General features: G+C 43.6%; 1 protein-coding gene across 2 annotated transcripts in view; it reads right to left on the bottom strand.

Moving 5' to 3' along the window:
• The window catches only part of SPRED2 (sprouty-related, EVH1 domain containing 2), a 126547-nt gene that overhangs the window by 119511 nt on the left and 1406 nt on the right, over positions 1–5630 (bottom strand). The window lies entirely within an intron of this gene.

Below are 5630 nucleotides of genomic sequence, written 5' to 3'. Positions count from 1 at the left end.
GCCAGGATGGTCTCGATCTTCTGACCTCGTGATCCGCCCGCCTCGGCCTCCCAAAGTGCTGGGATTACAGGCGTGAGCCACCAAGCCCGGCCCAAAATATTTCTTCTACTTCAAAGTCACTAAAAGCCCTAGAAAATGCCTTAAAAGCACCATCAATGTTCTAGTCTTAAATAGTAATTTTTAAATATTTCTCAGAGTAAGTTATCAAGTTTATCGATATGATGGGGTCTTTTTAAAAAACTTGGCCTAATTCATCTTAGTAAAGACAAGCCCAAACAAATAATCACATACACCAAAATTTTCTGGTCTGCCTCTATTATAATCTTGTTCAATTTCTGAAAATTTTGCCGTTAGATTGTATTTGTGTTCAGCTGGCAATACAGGAATAATGCCAATATTGGAGTTCATTGGCACAGCTGTATCCACCCTCAAGTGTTAAGACTCCAACAGAACCCTGCAGCTATTGCAAATTGTTAATATTGTGACTTCTGCAGAGATTCTCCTGCAGAGGCACAGAAACAGGCCCTGTCTTATTGTGCTCAAGATTTTCTACTTGTCAGTTCTCGCAACAATAACGGAATCAAAGTTGGTTTTGAGTTACCAATGACAGATCACTACCACCAGATAGTTCTGCGCAGAATTTCCACAAAATACCAGAGGCTTCATGGTTGAGTTTCTCAGAAGGAGGCTTATATATACCCTAAGTTAACCAAATACAACAATTGTAATTATTGCATTAGTCAGAAGAGATGAAATAGCACTTTAAAATAATTAAATCCATTATTTTATTCAATAGACATTAAGCAACCACAATGTGCCCAATGATGTTGGTCCAACAACTAGAAAACTAGGCATTTGAGATGTAACCTTGAATCCAAAAAGCTCATATTCGGATGCAGAATCTAGTTTGGTATAAGCCTAACTTGAAATGATAATTGCCATATAGTGTAGGGAAAAAAATATTACACACAGACATCGATTTTGACTTGGATTTTGACTTTGACTTGATTTTGACGGGAGGAGGGGGTTGTGGTGGGAAAGTCAAAAAGGACCACCCAAACGCAATGGCTCAGAGATGGCTGGGGGCATAAGCAGAATGTCACCTACTGGAGAAGTGAAGAAAAAAGAGAATTTCAGAATAAAAGCAAGAGTAAGCAAATTGCTAAGGCAAAATAGTTCTGGGTATTGCAACTGATCCACTTTGTATATATTTTACTGGTTAAAAGGACAGGAAAGCAGAGGGGACCAGCTTTAGTCAGATTATTAGCACTTGCTAATATTCCCATGGAAACAAACCTAGACCACCACCAGCTGATGGAGCTTAGTCCACTCCAGGTCTACTACTTCACTAGCTGTTCAGCCTTGCACTAGGCACTTAACTTTATACTATGACAGGTCCTAGCTTACAAGCTCCTTAAGGTCTTTCCAGTTTTTTTTTGTTTTGTCTTGCTTTTAACTTTTTTTTTTCTTGAGACAGGGTGTCACTCTGTCGCCCAGGCTAGAGTGCAGTGGCACAATCACAGCTCATTGCAGCCTCGACTCCTGGCCTGAAGCCATCCTCTCCCCTCAGCCTCCTGAGTAGCTGGGACTACAGGTGTGTGCTACCACACCTGGCTAATTTTTTATTTTTATTTTTTGGTAGAGACAGGGTCTCACTATGTTGCCCAGGCTGGTCTTGAACTCCTGGCCTCAAGCCATCCTCTGGGCCTGGGTCTCCAGAAGTGTGGGGATTTTCTGAGGAATAAATCAATATTCTAATTGTGCACAGCCAACTCCATATTTTTAACATTTAAGGGTTCTACTCATGTACAGTAGAAACATACCCCCTGGTAGAAACATACCCTCCTTTTTAAGGCTAACAAAGAAAATGGATCAATACTCACTGTATCAGTTTAATTTCCACAACTGTCATTTCAGTTAATGTAGATCTAACATTCCAATAATAACCAACTCTGAATCTACACTACTCCCACTATCTTTAAGGTGTATCACAGAATTCTCAAACCCAAATTTATTTAAATCCATTTTAATTCAGTATGCCCCTCATGCTTCACAGCATTTTCTGGGAAGATAAGTGAAGTGAGAAAAATTATGGCAATGACAGATTGTCACCAATTCAGAAGAATAATGAACAAGCATGATTGGCAGAAAGGCTGCGAGCTCTGAGTCAGAACGACTGAGGCTGGACACCCCCACCGGTTCACAGTGGTTAGTTAAGAGCACAGAGCCCTTCCTGAACCAGGCTCCTGGAGTGCTCAATTCCCAGCTCCTTCAGTTACTCATAGCATAACCTTGAGCAAAGGATTTCACTTCTCTGTGCCTCACTTCTCCCAGTATTTAATAGGGATAATAATACTATCTACCTCACAGGATTTTTAAGAAGACTAAATGAATAAAGTGCTTTAAAAAAATGTTTGCTTTCTCAGGCAACTAACTTGACTTCGGCTTTCTCATATGTTAAATGGGGTAATACCTTCTTCACAGGGTTATCTGAAAATTAAGCTGAGCTTGAAAGAAATCTATCTCAGCGCCCTGCAGAGCCACACAGGGCACCTGTTTTACGCCTAGTCCTGTACTATAAGCTTTACATAGGCTATCTCATTTAATTCTCAAAGCAGCTCCACAAAATAGGTAGTGTCTATTCCCATTTTGTCCACTCCACATAAAACCAACATGACATATGAAAGTAAACTGCCTTAAATCATAAAGTGAGCAAATGGCTAAGCCTTAAGCCTTAAATATATGTGACAAATGCATTTAACTTGGGGTCTTCTATTGGTCTCTGGCTGAATAACCAGTTATAGAAGACATTTTTGCAGACAGTTCAGGCAGAGTGTTAAAGACATCAGGGAATTATTAATTTTGTAAAATGTGATAGTAGTATTGTGGTTTCACAGAACAGTATTTTTATTTCTTGAGAAGTAAGCTCAATTATTCAGGTACAAGAGTCCCAATGTCTGCAATGTCTTTGAAATGGTTCAGCAAAAATACTCATGCCTGTTTTATTAATGGAAAACCTTTCGACGTTAGGAAAAATATGACTGAAAGGGAAGCTGCAAATCCATTCCCAGCAAAGAGTGAGTTACAGAGAAGAGTTCATGAAAGGAACAAAAGAGAAAGCTGAATGGCAGCTCGATGTCTCCAGGGTTAGAGCTTGGTTCAGGAAGGTTTATCTTGTCTGCGAATTTCCAAGCCATTCATAGCCATGATCAAATGCTTTAATTTTTAAAAAACTTCCACTCCTATGCACAGAGGACGACTTACAATAGTTTGCTGAAGCTCTTTACTTCTTAAATTATATTTTTAAAAGTCTGTAGAACTGTAAATTTTAACATGCATTTTTGTGGGGGGGAGAATGAAAGACAGAATGGTCAGTGTATTTCCTATATGCAAGGTATCTTTTGGGACCATCGTCAACAAGAGCAAAGAGACTTTCCTGAATTACCATATATTAGAAGAACTTTAAATTGACATGGAAAACAACATTAGAAAACAAAACTTTTTTTAAATTAAGTACAATTTTACCATTTGCAAGATTCTGATTTACTGCATTCTGATGCTAAATGAAACATATTATCTGGACCATTCAACAAAAGCTTTACTATATGTAGACTATCAAGTCTATTTTACCTAAAGTACAAATACATCTTCCCTACGTCTCCAGTTTGATGCCACAATTCTCTTAAGTAACAACCCCTGCCTGGTTCCAAAAGGTATCTGAGAGACCTCAAACATAAAATCATTACAAGAAAAAAATAGAACAAAATTCACCCAAAGTAGGAATCTAGCAAGAACCTAAGCAAATATGGCTACCTTAATCAAACAATAATTTTAGCTCTGGACTTAAAGACAGTGGCAGCAAACAACAACTGAACAACAAAAAAGCAATCACAGCAAGCTCTGTAATTCAGAGAGAGAAACTTTCCTGTCACTAACATTTAAAAGGAATTTTTCAGATGCGTCATTACACAGGTACGTTGTAATAATAGACGGTAATAATAATAGACGGTAGCTACCATGGCAGTTTACAGCCCACGAAGTCGCTTTCTTCTCAGACATGTAAAGTCTCGTGCCAAGGTCATCACATTAAAAATAACCCCTATAAGCCCATTTCTTCAGTGGGTAAGATGCCAAGGCTTCTCAGTCTCTAAGTGAAACTAGAATTCCTCAAATATCTATCCTCTCAACTGGACTTGTGACAGCAGTGGAGGCTGCGGCTTCATGCTGAACTTGCTCTGAGAGCCTAAAATGGAACTATTCTTTCCTGGCTGGTGATCCCACTCAAAGTCCTTCTGCTTTGGATAGCAGATGGAGAAAGATGCAAGGCTGACAAGCTGCCACAAAAAGGGCCAGGTCAGGCCTGTATTCCCAAGGGGTGGAGCCAAGATACAGCGGTCAAACCTCTCCAAGAATCTGCAAGGCCAGAGCACAGCAACCAACCTCACTGCCACTGCTGCTACTCCGTGTGCAGGTACAATCCAGGGCCCATAAAAATACTGATTTATTGGCCACGTTCAACAGGCAGCAAGGCCCAGCAGCATATTCCTTCTCTATATTTCAGCCCTAAAAGCGCAACTTTTTTTTCATTTTACCATTTTAAGATGCTATATACGAAGACAAAGCAAAACGTCTGAAATAGAAACACCAGCAGATGTGGTGGGACATCTGCGACAGGCACACCAGCAGGGATCCTCTCCTGTGACGGGTGTCTGGAAGATCAGGGGTTACTGCAAAGTTCCCTGGGGACTCACAGGAAGGAAATCGAAATTCCTTTTCCCAAACAGCAGCCCCATTCCCGCCCAGACTGGCAACAGCAGACGCCAAAGGATAAAGGGAGTATATTTAATAAAGTGAGATGATTTCTTAGAGTAGAGCACAACACTGTCACCTGCTGCAAGAGACAAGCCTCCCTGTCGCCCAGCCCTGAGTCACTTCCCTCCCAGCACTCTTGAGGCCCAATGCCTGCGGGGGGCAAAAGACCTGGGGCCTCTGGAGCACGCCTCCCGCAGCCCGCACTCCCCTGCAAAGACGCACGCGGGGCCTCCCTCCAGGGCGCGTCCCCGCGGCTGCCAACTGGCTCTTTGAGCCCAAGCCCGCGCCGCCGCTACCTTGGCTAATGGCAGCACTGAATGAAAGGAACCGATGCAGACTCCGGATTTATGAATGTGCAGGGGAGGAGGGGAGGGATATCATGTGACAATAAAGGAGAGCGTCTTATTCACAAAAAAAAAAAAAAAAAAAGTGGCTGGTGGCGGGCACAGCCACTGAGCAGCAGCGGCGGCCGCCGCGCGATGACCGCTCGGACCCCAGGCAGAAGACAGAGGTGTCGGGCCCCGCGGCCCCGCCCCCGTCGCACCCGAGACTAAAAACGCCTCGGACCAGGGAGAGAAAATGCCAAACTGGACCCCTGGACCGCGAGGCAGGAGGCAGCTGCACCTCCGCCCCGGGCTGGCGACAGTCACGGGTCCCGCGCGGGGCTGCCCGGGATCCCTCCGGCGGAGCGCCCCAAGCATTGTTCCCCTCGGGCCTGCGGGCCGGGCACAAACCCGTGCACGCGCACCCGCGAGGACACACACACACACACACACTCGCCCCCAGAGCGCTGCCCCGCACGCCCCCGCTGCACTCGC

This window comes from Colobus angolensis, unplaced genomic scaffold (genome assembly GCF_000951035.1).
Source record: "Colobus angolensis palliatus isolate OR3802 unplaced genomic scaffold, Cang.pa_1.0 Scaffold24, whole genome shotgun sequence".
Classification (NCBI taxonomy): Eukaryota; Metazoa; Chordata; class Mammalia; order Primates; family Cercopithecidae; genus Colobus; species Colobus angolensis.
The sequence above is the reverse complement of the archived record's forward strand: the minus strand, read 5'-3'. Positions and strand labels throughout refer to the sequence as shown.